The sequence below is a fragment of the Dromaius novaehollandiae genome, chromosome 8 (assembly GCF_036370855.1).
Source record: "Dromaius novaehollandiae isolate bDroNov1 chromosome 8, bDroNov1.hap1, whole genome shotgun sequence".
NCBI lineage: Eukaryota > Metazoa > Chordata > Aves > Casuariiformes > Dromaiidae > Dromaius > Dromaius novaehollandiae.
Genome location: NC_088105.1, coordinates 24902216 through 24921385, shown reverse-complemented (window position 1 = coordinate 24921385; position 19170 = coordinate 24902216). Strand labels below are relative to the sequence as shown.

General features: G+C 42.3%; 1 long non-coding RNA gene across 12 annotated transcripts in view; it reads left to right on the top strand.

The window, feature by feature from the left end:
• The window catches only part of LOC112993102 (uncharacterized), a 63468-nt gene extending 46409 nt beyond the window's left edge, over positions 1–17059 (top strand). For 7 of the 12 annotated variants that reach the window (XR_010390217.1, XR_010390211.1, XR_010390210.1 and 4 more), the window contains 4 exons: positions 840–916; positions 5769–8104; positions 14347–14439; positions 15231–17059. This is a non-coding gene — a long non-coding RNA (uncharacterized LOC112993102). The remainder of the gene's footprint in view (positions 1–839; positions 917–5768; positions 8105–14346; positions 14440–15230) is intronic. The other 5 variants (XR_010390214.1, XR_010390213.1, XR_010390212.1 and 2 more) reach the window with 5 other exon arrangements.
• The last annotated feature ends 2111 nt before the right edge of the window (positions 17060–19170 follow it).

Sequence of the window (19170 nt, the reverse complement as noted above, 5' to 3'; positions counted from 1 at the left end):
ATCTTGAAAGGGGGGAAAAAATGGTCAAAAATCAGCCAGAGAACATTTAAAGGTTTGTTCCGAACAAGCAGGGCTAAGAAAAAGGCCTGAGAAAAGTGTGTCCTGGGATCACTCACAGTTAAAGCACTGATTAATTAAGCAGAAGGTCATTCTTCCGAAAGAAGCAAGGCCAGTTTTGGCCCTGGGGCTGTAATTTGGACACTTGGGGAGTTCTAGATACACTGGGCTGCTCTGTGCCGGGCTGGTGAATATGCGCATTCTTCTGCCTGAACAATGGCATCTTTATTCAAATGTGAGCCACGAAGTAAGTGGCCGTCTCCTAATATGGGCGCTATTTCTTCCTGCTCTGCCTCAATCTCTGCTGCTTTCCCGTTGCCTTATCAGTGCTTTGTAGCACAACTTACAAAATGAAATCTATTCATAATGCTAAAACCCTCCCCCTTTTACAGACACAGAAAAAAGCCCCAAATGCTTACATATCCTCCAATTCTATAGCAGGGTGTTTACTTTTTTAAATGCAATTCTGCTTATCTGACGCTGTTTTGGAAATTAATAAAATGGTTCCTAGCTTTTATTGTTTTGACTATGGGAAGGAAATTAATCCACAACTATTACAAGTGTTTGATCCAAATGAGCAGAGATAAATCTAACGTTTCGTGAACCGTCATGCCCTGTTTGTCAGCTGTCCTAGTGCACCTGACATATCTGATTTATTCCTCCCATGTTTAGAGGCAACACTGTCCAGGTAGATGATGCCCATTCATCTTGCTTTGTGTAGGTATTTCTTTAGGGTAGCTTTATTTGTTATGCCTTAACTGCTGTTTCTTCTTACTCACCAGGTTCAGCTCTGCCAGGGGTTAGGACAGAGGCTGTTTGTCTGAAGAGACAAGGGTGCGGTGGCAATGCTCGGTGCCAGGTAAGTGTGGACCACAACACTAGCCAAATTACAAAGCAGGCTGGAAAATAAAATGTAACTGGCAGGAGACCCGGATCCTGCTTGTGCTGCCCCGGGACAGAGGGAGAAGGACTCCCTGAAACTGGGCCCGCGTGGTGCTCCGGAGGCCGGGCTGCAGGTGTGCGGCGGGGGCCTGCGCCCCGCATGGCGCCTCGGGTGCAGCAGTCACGGCGGCGGTGCGCAACCCCTAGCGTCACTGCGTGGGGAAACGAACGTCAAGGTTTACGTTCTTCTGGGGTTTGCAAAGAATAGGTGCAGGAGGAAGGACGGAGTGGCTCTCCTTCTGCCAAACTTGCTTCTGAAGGACGCAGTGTTTTTAATAATTGATCTGGTGAGAGCAGGCTAGCTGTGAAACTGCTTTACAGAAATCTGAGTCTTGGCTTATTACGGCCCGGCTGTGATACCCGTATCAGACAGGTCAGACCTGTCCCAAAGCCCGCGGTAACCAGCAGAGCGATGCTGGCTGCCGAGGCATAGGGACCAGTGCAGGGGACTGAGGATGCTACGTTTCTGCCAAAACCAGAGGCCATACATTTTCAGCTGTATGTGCCTCCACAAATATAACTTCCTAAAATATTTCTGAACATCTGTATAACCACCAAAAGATGTTCTACAGAGCGTTGATTCAGTATTTCATCTGATTACGATTTAACGTAAAATAGAGCATCCTCAGAGTGGGGCCTGGCTCCCTTTCCCCCTGCGAGTCCCTCTTTTCGGCAGGCATCTCCTCCTGTCCCTGGCCCCACGGCGGCGCCACGTGGGGCAGAGCCAGCAGGCCGCCATGGGGTGCTCCCGTCCCATGGCTTGGCCACTGCGGTGCTCTTTCGGGAGAAGATGGAGGTGTGAGTTTTTACAAATCATGTTCCTGTTACCAAAACCTCAGCGTCAACTGAAGTACCTGGTGGTCTTCGGGGCAGGGACAAAATGGGAGGAAAAACAGCTCCTGTTGTTCTGTGATCCCTCTAATCTGTGAAGCCGTGTGCTCCACAGTCGCGGCAGAGGAGGACACCGAGCAGACCTGACTTGCTACGGCTGCACGGGAAGGGAGCTAGGAGCAAAGCCGTGGAGGAGTCTAGAGCACATAAGTTTTGCATTAGTGATGAGCCAGAGCCAGTTAGCCGCATTTAAACAATACCAGGCTCTGGGGAAATTCAGATTCAGACCTGAACTACATGGCTTGGCAAAAGTCTGTTCTTACTGTCACATGTCTGACCTCTTGAAAATAACGTTAATTCAAAAGTTAAATGTGTTCAGCTGACAGTGATGGAGTATTTGTGTTAAGGGGGAGATTTTTTCAACAGCACAAAATCAACTAACCAGTGGGTTACAAATGCCTCATTTGTGTCCTTTAGAAGGCCTGAGCGCAGCAGGACCGGGGAGGACACTCCGCTGCAGGGAGGTATTCGTTGCACTGACCGGGTTTGTGGTGTGGAGAGCCAGAAGGCGACTTTGCAGGGCAAAGATGCCCCCACTGAAAGTGTTGTGTTTCCAGAGGGCATTCTGAAGATTCATGGTGCCTCTAGATGCTTAAAAACAATTATTCAGGAAATTATTTTACTGGTTCAGTTTTCAGGTAGGCAGTTAGACCTGGCAACCAGGGACATATATCTTGTAACTGGCTTTGATGGGAGAAAGCCATAATTCTGGAGATATCCTTTTCCTCTCTGCAATATGCTGGCAGCTCACGATACCAGCATGTCAAAATGACGTTCACTCTATATTACGCAGAGCATATAAGAGCTTGTGTTTACATTGTGTCTCTTTTGCCCTTTTCAATTTTGCTTTATTTCTTTTATAGTTTTGTAATTTAAGCAGTACATATTTGGGGATGTTTTTTTCCATGCCTTGTCTAGCTTTATGGCTTGTTCTGGCTGAGGCATCCTTGCATGATTTGATTTTGCAAGAAAGAGAATATAGGCTAGCACATATGTATGTAATTGTTCCACAGTGAACTGATCTGTCTGGAGCACTGGGGGAAGATACACATTAATACCTTTTTCATGCTATTTATGAACAAAATAGCTAGATCCACTAATGATGCAAAATATTAGGAACTGCAACAATAAGGCTTGCTCTAGTTAGCAGGAAGCATAAAAGTATGGTGGAGCCAGAGAAACGCTCATCAGAGTAATATTTTCATCAGAAACAGAATCTACTGTAACCAGGGGAGATAAGCATGAGTAGGCAAAACCGACTACGCTTGGAGCCAACGTGCAGCAGCAGCTACAAATCGCACACTGCTGGGTTAAATCAGAAAAATCAAAGCCTGATTTTTCTACTAGGAAGAGGCGCTACTTGTTAGGACTAGATGTGGAGCAGGAGGCAGGTACTGTCTCCCTAAACGTGGCCAGCGGCTCTCCTGTACCAGGAGGTTAAGGACGCAGCAAAAAGCCAGGTGGACTGAGCGCAGTATCCCGCCTTGGAGAATCTGCTTAGCCTTTGCCGCAGAGAAAGCCGAGAGGACTTTGGTACCTCCAGGCAGGAGAGCTGTGGAGAAAACAGCCAAGAACTGAAGCTGATGCAGAGTAGCAAACCCTGTTTAATAGAAGGTGCATTGCAGTGGTATCAGCAACGCAGAGTCAGTGCTGCAAGTGCCGCATACTAGGACTTATTTAAAGAGGCTATTGTAAAAGTCTTCGAGCCAGTTAATTACCAGTTTTTGTTATGTCAGGAACTCCTTGAGTTAAAGCAGAAAGAAACTATTCATGAAAATGTTCCAGTTCTGTAGTTTAATGGGGCAAATTTAAAAAAAAAAAGAAAGAAAAAGAGAGAAACTGATAAAATGATTTCGTTCACGGAAGGACTGAAAACCCTCACAAAAAAAAGCTGAAATTACATATTGTGCCCCATCTACTCTTGCATAAGCCATTGAATTTGCTGGGGACTTAATTGGACTAATCGCCCATTGCAGTTATGCATGAGACTTAGGGAGCGCACAGGGTGCATACGGGCCAAGGCACTAGCCTATGAAAGACTAGAAGGAGAAATTATCCAATAGCATTTTTTTTAAAAGCAGGTGTCCAGGTATGAAAAACCAAGCGGCTTGGCTTGCATTTAAAAAGTATTATTGGCAAGTGAGGAATTTCATTTGACTTATTGACTGAGTAGCACTAGAGAAATGTGAAAAAAGGACGAAAGTGACTTTAGGGATGAGAAACCTTTTAGTGGAAAACAAAAATCTATAGAGGACATAAATGTAGACTCATTCGCTTCTTGCTTGCTTCAGTTTCATTCCTCGGCACCTCCCTGTTTGCTGGGCAGTCACTGATACACCACAGTCAAGGCAAGGGGATTCAGCCTTAGAAATTCAATCTGATCAGAATAAGAATCATATCACGTGCTGCATATTGAATCAAACAGCAGATATTTGGAGTCTGCGTCATACTACTGGTATTCTTCAGACGTTTACTTTGATGCCTTCCACTGCTCAGAACATCCTGAAATCATCAATACATTTACTCAATTGAGGTTTAAAAGCAACTCAAAACTAGAAACAAATCATAGTTCTTAGCTCTGCTGAAGGTTAGAAGAACACTAGTTTTACTGAATGGGTGCTTTCTGTGAGTGTCTGAGTACCTCTGAAATGGCCTGTTGTATATACACGTGTCCCAGTTTCTTTTTACAAAGACAGTTTGTTAGGAAATAAACACAACTCTTGGGGGAAAAACAAGTTCAGCATGCTACAGCACCCGTCTTCCTAACTCTTACCATGCTGCAGACTAAAACCCCAAACCTGCCCGTATATTTTGAAGCATCTTGGAGAAACCTTTTGTGATTTTCCACCTATAAATCCTTATGCAGAGGCAGTGCAGAGGATACTGAGCACAATCTTCTCCCTTTTTATTACTGGCATCTTCTCACGCTTGGTAAACATCTTAGCACCCAGCCTTTTGCAAGTCCCCTGAAGCCTTACACCAAACCCACCTGAGGCGACTATACTACCGTGACGTAGGGCAGACCAGCCCTGCAGAGCTTGCCTGCATATAGATCACGCCATTTTCCTCCCCTCTTCCCGGGACTAGTTTCCCATTTGAAGGGCTGGTTTCCACTTCTCACTGCTCCTGCTTGGCTCCTCTGGCCCAGGCCTCTGCTCAGAGTGACAGAGGCCTCTGCTGCCTCGTGGACTTCTGGAGCCCAGGACACAAAGCTTTTTGCTGTACTGGTCTTTAAAGCGTTAGCTTGGCCTTACCTTCAGTGGTTGGGATTAGCAGAGCTTGTAAGAATATATCCAGCCAGTCAGGTTTAACAGTCCACTCACCACCCCCACCCTCTTACATATATTTTTAAATAACTAATTAAAACATAATGCCAGTGGAACCAAATACTGTCGAAAGATAAGGATCTCACACTGCTAGAGGAACATTAAGCGGAAATGTTTATTTTCAAAGGGAAGAAACGTTGATCACATGCCTAATCCTATAATTCTTAAACAAGTAAAGTTCCAGTAGATTTCAGTAGTGCCTGAGGTGACAACATCCTATTACTATGGCAGTGTTTCTGGACACCAAATGACCATAAATGATGCAGTCATTTTGTCCAAATGAGTCTGGGGCAGTATTGCAACAGATGTTTTCCTTACCTTAAATAGCCTGTTGTATCTTCTAGGTTGGAGCACAAATTTTGCATATGCTTCATTGCACAAGTTTAGATGATTTTTAGATGTGCTTTCGGAAGCAGTGAGCTATGGTTTGGATGAAGCTATTGACAGCTCATAAGGGTGACGCACAAGTCTGAGTTGCTCCTGCAGATTCCCTTCAGTACACTTGAAATCATTTCTTTTTAAATCAAATATGGCCTTTCCTCTGTCCTTCAGGTACTCGAGAAACATGGATTATCTTTAATTCGCCTTTTGGAAAGAGACTACCTTCAACTCCCTCATGTTTCCAGCGGGGTGAAGGAGTCCACACCAGAAGCAGGTACGTGTGCATTAGTTGCTCTGGTGTAACTACCCCTGTATCGCTCTTTCGATTTAGGGTAGCCTTAACCCTTGCTTAGACTCGTTCTTGTGTTTATATTCTCCCCAGCAGTGTTCGTGGGGGCTTTGCAGTGCAAATCCTCCCCAGATCACCTACCAGGGAGCATCTCTCCCTCTGCTAGCTGGCACTAATGGGATTGGTACGTTTTCCTTTACTCTCTCCCGCCCTGAGGTAGCCTTTTTTCTCCCACGGCTCTGGACTCACTTTAGATGTAGGGTTGTCTTACAGACAGGTGAATACTGCAGGGGAAATTGGAGGCAGATGCAGACCTGCTTTCCGAGAAAAGCTTGTCAGTGAAAGCATGAAGGTATATCCTAGACAGAATTAACTTGCGTGAGTTGTTAATGCTATGCAATGGACAGTGGCTAGTGGTTTTTAGAAACTACTGCTGCTTTCACAATTAATGAAGATTCATCATTCCATTAGATCATCTCTAACCTACTGTAATTGTTCTGATTTTTATTTTTTACCTTGTTCTCCAGTTCATGTCTAAATACAAGAAGATGTTTATATTGCATACATTCAGCTTTAATTGGCCCTTAAAAGAAGGTGTTGATTAGAATCTTCTCAACATCAACAGCTAGCTCGCACAACATTCTGTAATTACTGTTTATTAATTTAGTTCAAGTGGCACAGTTGAAAGCCCTGCTCAGATGGGAGAAGTAAATTGTCACTGGTATTGAATATGTAAATTATGTGCCGTGTAAGTTTCCATGAAGAATGTTTAAAGTTAAATGCGACGCACATAAAGCCTTCCAGTTTCATCTAATCCAACCAGATGACGGCTTTGCAAAAAGTGTCATGAAAATTTACCAGCCCTGGCAAAAACCTTACTTGCCTACCCTTTACTTTTTTTATTAACATAATCATGATGATAATAATAATTTATTTGCCAGTCAAAAAAAAAAATTATTCATGCTGGTTGGATGGAGATTTGCAAGGCTGCCAATTGAATCTGAACTACACGTTGCTGTAGTATAGGCATTCAGCAGCCTGGATTTGCTGCCCTGGTGCAGTAACCCTTCTTTCTCTTTAATTAGCTTATAAAGTCAGAATTTCTTAAACAAAGTACTCATTAAACATTGCCTTGTTACATTACTTTAAAATGCAATTAAAAGTTTTAAGAGTGGTGCAGAGTTTGTGTACTGTTGTCAGTGTCCATGTCACTCACTATCAATTTCCACCCACTCACACAGATCAGAGACCTCCTGTTAAATATAGACGGCACTTTATAGCTCTTGTGTATAGACTAGGCACAAAAACAATACACTGATGAGGACGACCTGATTGCAAATCATACTTCAAGGAAAGAGAGGGGAATGGAGGGGAGGATAGTTGAGTGGTTAGAGGAAGGAGGACCCGGGAGTCCTTCCACCTCTGCAGTTGTCACTCTGTGACCTTCTGTGTGGGAGTAGCTACGCATTCCTGGTAAGTGTGCTGCTTCGTAGTCCTCCCAAACAAAGTTGCATGGAAAAACCCCACCATTATTGTATTGTGTATCTGAAAGAATGAGACCAGACATCTTGTTAAAAAGGGAAGAAAAATATCCAAATCCTGAATGTAGCCTGGGCCTTCACCCAGTCCTCACACTCTCGCTGGCTGCTGTTATCATGAATGGCACTAATCAATTCCAGGAAATCTCTACACCAAGCATTTTGTCACATGTGGTTACATCATTCCTTCTAACCTCGAGGGCTTCCTGTTGACATCTCTGGAGCTCTTCTGCTACCAAATGGTATTAGACAAAATACCAAACGGTATTTTTAGCCATCTGTGCCAGCCGAAAGGAATCCAAGTGTTTCCATTTTGTAGCTTTTACCTGCCTGATCTCATCTTTGCTCCCTAAAACAAAGCAAACCTTTGTAGGTCTGCTCAGGGTCTGCCCAGGTGTTTATAAAGGACAGAGGGAGCATGTGAGAGGTTTATTGAGACAGAAGGGGCTAATGCCTCTGCAGAATTTATTTGTTTTTAATGTCTACCAGATTGCTAATCCAGCCCGTCAGTTGTGTAACTTCTGTTGTAACTTCCACCCCAGGAGGCTGTTGCTCCGTTTCTTTCTGAATTCCTTCCCCAGAGACGCTGCTTCCCCGTGTGGTGTACGTTTCACCTCGTGGTGGACGTCCAAGTGCTGTTCTGCAAGACATACCCAGCCCTCGCAGAGCCAGCCCCAAAGGTATCTGGGAGCCGTTCCTCTCTTGGAACGGATTGCGACATTGCATCATCTTCTCCTTGCAACCCCCACATTTCCAACTGTTTCAGCCAAAAGAAGCAGGGCTCAAAGCCTTTCCAGGTCTAGCTTGATATTCCTTCTTGAAACTACCACTTTCTGTTTCTTGTTTTGGGTCTTTTTTCATTATTATTATTTGTCTGGTTTATATCGTCCTTTCATTCTAACGGTTTGATTTTTGTGGCTGTTTCTGTGTTTGTTCGCTGCTGCAGTAGATATCAACAACATGATTAAATTCCAGCTCTGACTGTTGCAACATAAGTGCTCTGCCTTCATTATCTGCGGTGCCTAAAACTATTTGATCTCTAATAAGTTCGCCTGCAAGTGTGCCTCATTTGCATGATGAGGCTAACTGGTGCAGCCTGGTTGCATATTGGTCTGTGATTTCAGTTTCTCTTCGATCAGATGTATCAAGCAGAAGGAACTATTAGAATTGCCAGCAACTGTATATATATTTTTTAATCATGCCAGAATACTGAGAATCCCAGACAGCCTTACTAGGCTAGAGAAAGCCACTGATAAAAGGCATGGGAGAACTCCTCATGCCTGCTGGCACATAAACCAGGGCTGTGCTGGGGGTAGTTGGTCTGCTTTGGTGGAACAAGCTGTTAAAATCGCATCCAGCTCTGAGCTGGCTGTTGGACAGCCTCCTTTGATGAGTACCCCTTCCCATCACCGCTGGCCCCCAGCCTGGAGGGAGTTGTCCCCTCAGCAAGGATCTCTCCCGCAGCCCACCAGGCTCAGAGCTGGAGGTCTCCCCTGCTCCCCTCAGAGGGTCTCGCCTTGTCTCTGCCCCCAGCCCATGTCCATCCTCTCTGGTCCTGCACATAGACCCAGCTGGCATTCATTTAGCAGTGCCTCCCTGGCACACGCTTTATTGCCCATGGTTTGCAGGGAGAGAAAATGTGTTTTATTACACCAAGCGTTTGGGAACGTGAACCCTTCTTTGGGTCTGAAATGGAAGCAGCAAACTCCAAAGCTAAATGTAAGTAGAGAACAGTGGCTCAATAATGTGAGATTTGTGCTGATAGTACTGAAAATGTTTCAGGTTGCCTATTTCCTTTCTGGATTATGCTCAGAATAGGCCTGTGGGTCCTAAATGTTTTTCTGTGTTCAGTATGATCTTACGAGATGTGATTTGCCCTTTTGCAGCATCTCTTACTTCACCGGTTTCAGAATTCAGCTTCTTAAATTGTAATGTGTGCCAAATACCTGCCTTTTCACTTGAGACCATTTTTTAATTGAGTTGAATCAATATTTAGCAGATCAAAATGTCTCTTGTTGATCTGAATAGGTCCTAGATTGAGTTCTTATTTCATACAAAAAAAATGACTGGTTTCTTTTGTTCTTGGGCTGGGGACATAAACCAAGGAACCAAACCAGACCGAACCAAACAAAAGAATTCTTAGGATCTCATTGGCAGTATTTGCTTCGCGTGTGAACAGTAATTTTCCCCTAGCATGTACTTCCAAGAATTTTTTTAAAATGTCATTCATACATCACCTGCCCTAGCAGACAACAGTTGTTCCAGAGAAGCTGTTGCTCTCTATTAGGTCAATGACCAGTGAACTAAACATTTTCTACTTAGGCCTTCATGTAATAAAAGCCTAAGAGCTTTGAAGGAGCCATTACTGACTATTGCCTAGAAGAAATATCCATTTGAAAATTCTGCAATTATGTACTTCTATAATAGCGTGTAAAAGGAGCTCTGGACCCATTATGGGTTATTGAGTAAATAATGTATTTTTAAAAGTGTCTAAGTAATTTATATGATAGCCTGTATTGGCAGCAAAGAGTGACTGTAGACTAAACATTCTGTCTTCTTTCTTTTTAAAAATCTCATTTAAATCCCTAAATAGCAATTAAAAAGAAATCCCTGATGCAGTTTCAGTATTTCTATAGTAGTCAATAGCTAATGGCTCTGACCTTACTCCACCGAAGCTGCCATTTTGTGCTGAGCCAGTTTCCTCTGGTCCGACTTATTTTTTTGCCTTCATTGGGTAAGACAGGAGGTTCCATTATCAAATATACTACAGCAGCATCCAGAGGCTTCCTAGAGGTCAGACCCACGGTATTTGCAACCAGAGCTACCCATAATCAGGAACAGCCACTAGCCAGAAGAGACAAAAGCCCAGAGAAAGAAGACAGGAAGGTGTCAATCCCTATTTCAGGGAAAAACTTGAAAAAATGAGGCTTGGATAGAGGAAACTTTGTCTGAGATCACACAGGAGACAAAAAACCCTCTCCTTCCCAAGACCAAGTTTAGTTTCTTGGCTTCATGTTTGGACAACTCTTTGGAAAGGCACAGACCAAGATCCCTGCTGCTGTGCATCCTTGGTGCAATGCAAACAGCTCCTTTATCACAGGCCCGCAATGGTCTTGCTTCAGACCACCGCACTCAGCCATTTCAGGCACAAACCCTGGTCAAAGCAGATATGAAAATCCTGCAGTTCAAAACAATTTATATTGCAGCAACAATGCACCAATAAACAGATGTGTTAGAATACAAACTTTTCTTTTAAAGCATGGAGTAAGTTTCCCCTAGTCCTTCTTTTTATTTATCATACTGCTTCCTGCCATGGCAGGGGTAGTCCACCTCTGTGATATTTTTTTCTGTCAAAAATTGAAACAATAAGTTGAAACAGTTGCTTTTTAAGAAAAACCTGGGGTTGAATCTGAGCTGCACTGAACCTTGGTGTTTATCTTCACATCCCAACATACCCATCAGGCCCAGCAGCTTGGAACTGCCACATAGAGACTATCATACTTATGTATTATATATACATTAAAATAATGTAATGAGCCAGACTTAAAAGGACAAAAGTAAAATAATTCTCTGTTTACGGTGGTGGTCCAGCCTTAACCCTTTTTGATGGTACTTTCACTGGCATAAATTAGAGACAAAGTCACTTCATCTGCTGAATTCTTGAACTTGTACGTCCAGATGTGTGTTGTAACTAATCTTGCACATGAAATCTCCCAACAGTCAGGAGGAAGCAGACATCTGTTCCCATGGCTGTCAGGAGTACTGAACTCCTTTTTTAGAGGCTGTGCAAAGCCTACCCCTGCTGCATCCATGTGCATGTTCAAAGCAGATCATGTGCTTCCAGTAACTATGCTGTGCAGTCACACCTCAAAAACATAACCTTTAGACCTGAATTTGAATACATTTGAACAATTTCTTATTGTATAGGAAAAGTGCTTTTGATGCACCAAATGGAAATGTGGCATTTTGGCTACCCTCTGGGGAGACGACAAGAGGTGGGTATCCATAGCAAGACCACTGGCAAATGAGAGTTTTTCACACTTGGAGATTTTTCAAAACACTTCGGTTGGCATATTGTTTGTTAAGAATAAATGAAGAGTGAGAAAGAATTATATTTCTTGGTAATATAAATGCTCTCCAGAAAACACTGCCTCCGGAGGTGGGTTTTCCCACAGTGCTGTGGAGTTTCACCCCTCAGAGCTCTGCCATAACCCCGGCACATGTTTAAAGGAAGGAAGGAGCACCAGAAGAGAAGAAATGCAAGCATGTATGTGTGTGTAAAAAAAAAAAAAAAACAAAAACCACATAGATGGAAAGACAAAAAGGAAAGGGAGTGGCTTAAGGAAGAAATGGTAAGAAATTGGAAGAAAGAGGAAGTAAAAAAAAAAGGTGAAGGAGAGGTAACAGAGCCAGAAATAAATGGAGGAGAAACAAGGTGAAAGGTATAAATACATTTAAGTTGTATTTAAGCAAAACATATAAGAAAGCAATTGCTGTCTCTCACTGTTAGACTATATTTGTCGGCTAGGAAAGGGCAGTTAGTACTGGGATAATCGACTGGAAAGGTGATGAAGTCTCTGTCACTGGAGAATTTCAGCAACAGAGTAGTCAAAAATCTGGGGAGTACTGTCAGGTACTGGGCTTTTTACGATCCCTCCCAGCTCTATTTTCTGTGACGTCAGCATCCCAAAGCATATTCGTATATTAAACTGGGAGCTGGAGCAGTACCTCAACTGCGTGAGTATGGGAGACCTGTTTCTGGCCCTGTCACCTGCTGGCTGAAATTCTGTAAGGTCTCAAGCAGTAAACAAGGTCTGTACTTGGAGAAGAAGTCCATGAGAAAGATGAATATACAGGTTAAAAAAAAAAAAAGGAACTGGTTGGTAAGGAGACAACATTTTCTTTCGAAATACTGACCCAAGGCCACCCCCCTACACCTTCCTCCTCATTTGAGGAGTCCTATTCTGCTGCAAATACTCAGTATGGATTCAGGCTAAAACCAAAGCCCTCATAACTTGAGATAAAGGATCTCAGGTCCCTTCTTGCAAGAACAGTTATTATTTGCTCTACTGTGCTTCAAACCTAAATAATTTCATTCTACCTTTCAAAGAAAATTCCCCCTAATTTCAGCCAAAAGCATTTTCCCTTCCTCTCCTGGCCTCTCTTGAATGACAGGTGAAGAGTGGCCACAGGTCTGAAGTGGCCTGGGCAACTTCTAGACTGATGTTTATTGCTATGCAAATCATCAGTTACCTCTGCAGTACAAAACAAAGTGTAAATGGGCTTTTAAAAGAAAAGCTTGGAAATGTATCATACTGGGACAAAAGATAGTTTCGTTCTCCCATCTCTGACAGTTTTTCAGAGCTTGCCAAGGGGAACTAACAAAGCCCAGTGTGAAAATTTTGGTGGTTCTCCCCGAAAGGAGGAGGTTTGGCTTGCCCTCTTACTGCTATAGGAAGGCACAGGCCTTTAAAGCTACCACTCTTCCTTTGTGCAAATCTGCTGTATGTCCTCCTTTTTTTCCATTCTGGGCCACCACAAATGATACTGGTTACTGGAGGAAACTGTTTTTCTTTCTGACATTACTTTAGAGACATTAGATTCATTATTTGAGGGTGTGTATGAGATCCTGGAAGCACAATTTATGTCTGCTATGTTGTGAGATCTTTGGTATGATATTGACTCATTCATTGGCACCTGGGAGAGGTTTGGGGAATTCAGCAAGCTTTCAGCAATCCGGTTTGAGAGATTAAACAGAATTATGGCCCACTAAGGTTTGTCCTAATTTTATTAGATTTTCAGTATTTCTAATTGCATAAACATATGCAGCCAAGTATACAGATGGGGACTGGGAGTATGTACAAGGACACTCAGGCTCCATACTCAGCTAATTGGTGGACTAAGTAATAGGGCACTTGAAAAGATTGATAATTTTTTCAGAACATTTCAGGGTAAGATTCTGTCCCCTTAAAACTGTAACAATTAAGAGAAGAAAGATTTTAGCCTTAGTATTTGTTGGAGCTGGGGAAAGAGATGAGAAGAAGTATGTAATGAAGGCAAAATCCAGGATGAAGGATGATGTTTTGGGCAAGATTAACTACAGATTAGCTTTAGGCATAGGAAAAAGATACAGTGTCTCAAAAAGACAGAATGACTGGCCTGATCCATATGATTACATCCGAAGACTTCCGATCAGAGTCACATGCAAGATGGTTAACAGTTTCAAATATTGCCAAGGCAAATGGGAAGTCATTTTGTGTGAACATTGTCACTGATAGCAAATGCCAAGCTTTAATGTTTTCAGAAATATTTTGTATTTTCTTTTGGAAAATAAATGTTTTTGCTGTGGCTAGGAGAGCTCTTGGGCCACAAGTCAACGTATGTTGTGGTTATTTCTGGTCAAATGATACCAGCTAAGGTACTGGCATGGCTGTTTATATCACTGCTTTCACATGGAATAATATCCCTGCCCGTATTTGTTAAGGAAATGCTGCTGTTGACTTATTTTGCACTATCAAGGCAGAAAGGGAGAGGTTAAAAAAAGTGTACCCTCAGGGAGCACATCATGGAAACAACTCTCAGACTGAATTAGTCCCAGCTGTATTAGATAGTTTTTTTGAAATCTCTGCTGGTAACAGACCTGGAAGATATTTCCCTCACCCTTGTCAGGGCTGAATACTTGATAGGTGAGTAAAATATAGTTTGTTCTCCTTCCTCATGAAAAGTAAAATAAAGCAAGCAAGTAGGTCACATATTTGATCGTGGACTTCTCAGCAAAGTTCTTCAAAGACCTCTCAAAAGACAGAATATTTAGTAAACAGATTGTGAAATATTTTCCAACAACAAAAACGCAAGAGCGATTTAATAATATTGGGACTTGTTGTTCTGTTAATGACTTTATTTTCTTCTCCCTCCTGTTCAGGCAGTAACCTACAAACTCTGACCACATCACCAGTGTGAAACTGCTGATTAACCTTTTGACTCTGACAATTGGGACTTCTCTCAACACCAACTGGTAATGCAAAAGACCATTAGTAGTTAACATTGGGATATCCCAGTTCCCGATGTCAAAAGGTCGATGAAAAATTAAGCATCTTGCTTTTACTGAGCAACTTGGAAACCTCCCACACACACATTTCATTTTTCGTGATAAATAAGCCAGACTGCTTGTGCTGAGAGAGATGGGTGTTCTGCTAATGTGTACAGCTGTTAATTGAAAAAGATTTTTTATGCTTGTTCTTCTGGATTTAGCTAAAAGAGAGATTTGTTGGCGAACTTTAGTTCGTCTTGAACAGCCCTCTGTCCAAATACACTACTTAATAATAACGCTTTGTTCTTTCTCTAACAGCCATGGAGGGATTTTGAGTGGAATACTCATTTTCTTTAAGTCATATCTGCCAGTAATCATTCTTGGCTTAAGATCAGCTGCCATTTATGTGTTTTATGAAAATATAACACCAGTTCTATGCTCCAAACTATTCTCTTTTAGGCAAAGGCTTTAGCACAAGCTGGTTCCCCATATCTACCATAAATGCTATTTATCACAGATTTTGGTCTTTAAAACAGAAAGATAATGTTAAAACATGTTGATTGCCCTTTCCTTACCGCTATCATTCACAAACCATCTTTTCTAATTATGGTATTAGGACATTTACATAACTGGGAAAAGGGTCCTTTAACTACATTTCTATTATGTTTGGCACTTGTGTGAAAGGATATTATATTCATGTGCATTAGAGATTGCTTATAAAAGATCAAGACAATAACAGCAGATCAGACGATAAAGGTTCCCTTTTCTCCTCCCAGACAGGCTGTCTCTGGCAGAAGAATACAGTTCATCAAAAGTGTCTGCAGGTTGTCAAACTCGGTGAGATTTGGGGACACTCGGAGGCTGTCATGGCCAACAAGAAGATTTTCTGTAGGGTTCTGCCATCATTCACCCTCAGGAAATAATCACTCACTACACACTGCATGCTCTCATGATAGAGCTCTATTTGAGAGAAAAGAGCCATTTTATCAAAGGACAATATATCCCTTCTCTTGGTCCATGCAGCTTCCATTATCAGACCATAATAAATCATATTTATGTTCTCAGTTAATAAGACTGATTACAATGCAGGTTACAGGCATGGGAAAAGCAAAGCAGGTGAAAAGATGTTTTAATGAAAATATGATAAGCAAACAGCTTCTTGTGAACATTTCAGGCTGTTATTTGTAATGATCACAGGCAATTTTTGATACATCTTCTTTAGCAATGGTTTAAGCTGCATAAATTGGCTTGCCACTTTATACGTTGAAATAGGAAGAATCTCAGTGTCCTTCTTATGTTGTCTAGAATCATTATATACATTATAAGCATAAAATGAGTTTAATGTATGTGCTTTGAAAAGAAGGGGAAAACAGAAAATCAGGGAAGACTGATTTTAATGCTGCTCAAAATGATTTTGAAATTTTCTACTCATCTTTGTTACTAACGGTGCATTTTCCATGAAATTTAGGAATGACATGTACTGCTTTCATCTCCTTAAAATTAATATACTGCTCTTTCTGTTTTTCTCAATTTCTTCAAAGTTACTTTTAGAGCACTGTACAAAGAGACAGAGAGAAATTCTCCACTCGACATGTGAGCATAACTGCTATTAATACCGAGGGGAGTTAAGTGTGTGCCTCTAGAAGAGAATATACCCAGCATTTCATATTGAAAGGTGTGTTATTTAAGAAGTGCAAGCATGTTTAGCTCCAACATATTTGGCACATTCAAGGGCCAACTTCCTTAGGATTTTTTAAAGTGATTAAGATCTTTTTTGGTAAGACAAAAGTTCTGCAGCATTTTGAGCATATACTGTTCAGAGGGAAGCAGCCGATGGAATGTCTTGCTTTTATCTTGGGAAAAGTCTTCTTTTCCAATTGTTACATTCAGCACCATGCTTTCAAGATGGAGTTAGAAATTTAAGGAATAATCTCCTGTGGCTGACGTATGATTTTGACCAGGCACCTGAAATTCTGCAGCACTTGCAGAATGCTGGTGGCAAAAAATTTCCTGGTGTTCTGTATCTACAGAAACTATTCTGGTCTCTAGCATTTTCAAAACTCACTCCCAAGCAAATTTCAAAGCTCTGTAACTGGCCTGGCACCAGGGAATGACCATGAAATTCCCTTAACCCTTTTAGAGCTCTTCACCAAGAGAAATGCTCACATGAGAAATGGCAAACTGCTCTTCAAAGGCAATATCCTGCCTATGACAACAGACGTAGATAATGCGCTTCATGATGGAACTGCTTGATACAGAGAAAAACATGTTGTAACTGCCTTCACCATGAAAGAGGTTTAAAAATGCAGCCTGCCAACTCCACAAAACCCAGAGCTGCTATTTCAGTGAAAGGCCAGTGGATTGTATTTTTCCTGTCAGTTTTCACTAACCTCAAACATCACTGTTATGACAGACTGTCATCCAAGCAGCCGGCACTGCAGGGCCATTCAAACAAGCGGGAAGAAAGCAAACATGGAGGGAACCTAACAGTCCAATTAGTGAGCAGGGGGTATAAGTGTGCATGGGAGTGAATCACTTTTGTATAATGTTACTGATTATTGAAAATGAAACATTTAAAAGAAAGTAAACAAAAAATGCTTTCTGAGCCACTGGTGTTTTCTTGGCTGGCAATTTCTCTTTGTTCTGTTTCACGATACCAGCATCAATGGTTGCAGGGATGTGCTGGGCCAGATGTCAATCACAATGTCTGACATAAACAAAAATAGCTAAAAAGACATGCCAGCATCTTCCTTTTGTTTTCCCATTAGCTCCATTTTTCTTTTCATAGGCTGACAAAAAATTACTGCCTCCAAGTGAATTCAGTAATGTCACTATATATCTAATATCTAGGAGACCTTTTGTTTTAGCTTTTCTGGGCTTAACCACAAAAGACACTTGACGTTGACAAAATATCTGTCAAATATACAATGATCAGTGCACTGAAATCTCTCATGACAGAAGGGCACTATCACCCCCCCCCCCAGCAGCAGCATCCCGTCTGAGCAAAATATGCTGGAGCACATGCAGCAGCTGAACCATTACAGAACAGGCCATAAGCCGAGATGTGTCTTGTTTAAATTGTCATAGCATATTAGCGTAATTAAAACCGCCAGAAGAGTAGAAAAGATAGATGGAAATGTTACATTACTTGTTTCTAGAGATTAACCTCAAGCCAGAACTGAAATACAGAAACACATTTTGGATTTCTTAGAGCTCTAATACGGGTGAAAACAAGCCTGAGAGTACATCTCTTGAAGTGTGAGACGTGAAGTCATAGTTCCTGTATTTACACAATAAAGCAGAAATAGCGTTTCAGACAGACATGCTGTTTTCTCTGTGATTACAGCTCCCATTGTGGCTGTACTCTGCAGAGCAGCTGTATCATCTCTCAGATACTTCCTTCTCATTCGCCTTTGCCTTTATGCCTGCAAAAGCTCGAGGAGCCGTGGGCCTGCCAACACGTGGGCGGCCCTGCCCTCTGCTCCCTCTCCCTCCGTGAGCTCAGCTGACGCCTCAGGTGCCCTGCCCCGACGCAGTGAGCACCTTCCTGGGGGGCTGCGCGGCGCCCAGCGCCGTGGGATGCGAGACTGTGGTTTGGGCCCCCAGGTTGACTGCCCAGTCAGGAAGTCCTTCTACACAGTCATCCCCCGGGCAGGCTTGGGGTTGGGGAAGAGAAGCAAACGCCTGCTGGAGCCAGGCACAGGTAGACCAGCCGTGAGGCTGCTCCTGACTCGCACCAGGGCCCCAGACAGTGAGATAGGAGGCAGCTCATCAGCAGTTCTTGCTTCTTCTTGCAAAGGAAGAGGATTGAACAGTAGCTTCAGTTTAAAATCTGACCTTTTAAACATCAGGCTGCATGCATGCTTTTCTGTTGAGTTTAGAGATAAAAATCCCGAAAATTAAGTTCGCTGCATCAGACAACGTGTTTTCTTTCCCACGCATTATTACCCATGACAAAGATTATTCAGGCCTAACTAGTTATGACCCCAGTTTCTACTTATGCCCTGAGTTAAATCTGGTGGTGAAAAACCCATGAAGATCTTTTTATGGATTTGACCAGATGTCAAGACTGGAACCTGATTCACCCAGAAGCTCCAGACAAACACCGTTGGCTCCGGCAGTTCTGAAAGGAAGCAAAAGCAGTATAGGCCTTTTTCCAACTTAACTGGTATATTCAAGGAGAAGGCGTGTGAACCAGGTAGGTCTCATGTGCATTCCTTCTAGCATAACTGAACTTTAAGGACTTGCTCCATTAGCTGATCTGCTTGAAGTAGAAAGATGTTAAATCTGGGCCCCAAATTTTGGATGTCCCCACCTTTTCTGTATTTCCCAAATTTAAATCTCAGTTAATGACTTCTCCATATAGACCTTCTCTTAAGTTTCTGGTCAAGGCCTGTAAATGTGCATAGCTAGTCAAAAATATGTTATCTACATTTAGTGTTGGCTTTTGGTATCCTCACCGCCAAGCTACCCCACAGATGTGTCTCACCTCACATATGTATTTCAGTATAGTGCCAAGAAAAGAATGGAAAATATCTACGAAGTAAAAGTAGATTCTGGTCTCATTAAAGGCAATGAAAACTATGCTTTTACTTCTACTTAGTCATAATAGCAGGAAAAAAATGGAGTGGAAATAAGCACAACAAAACACCTCTGCCAGCTATCTACAAGCTAACCAAGGCTTCTATTAATGAGGTGATCTGGCATTTTGAGAAA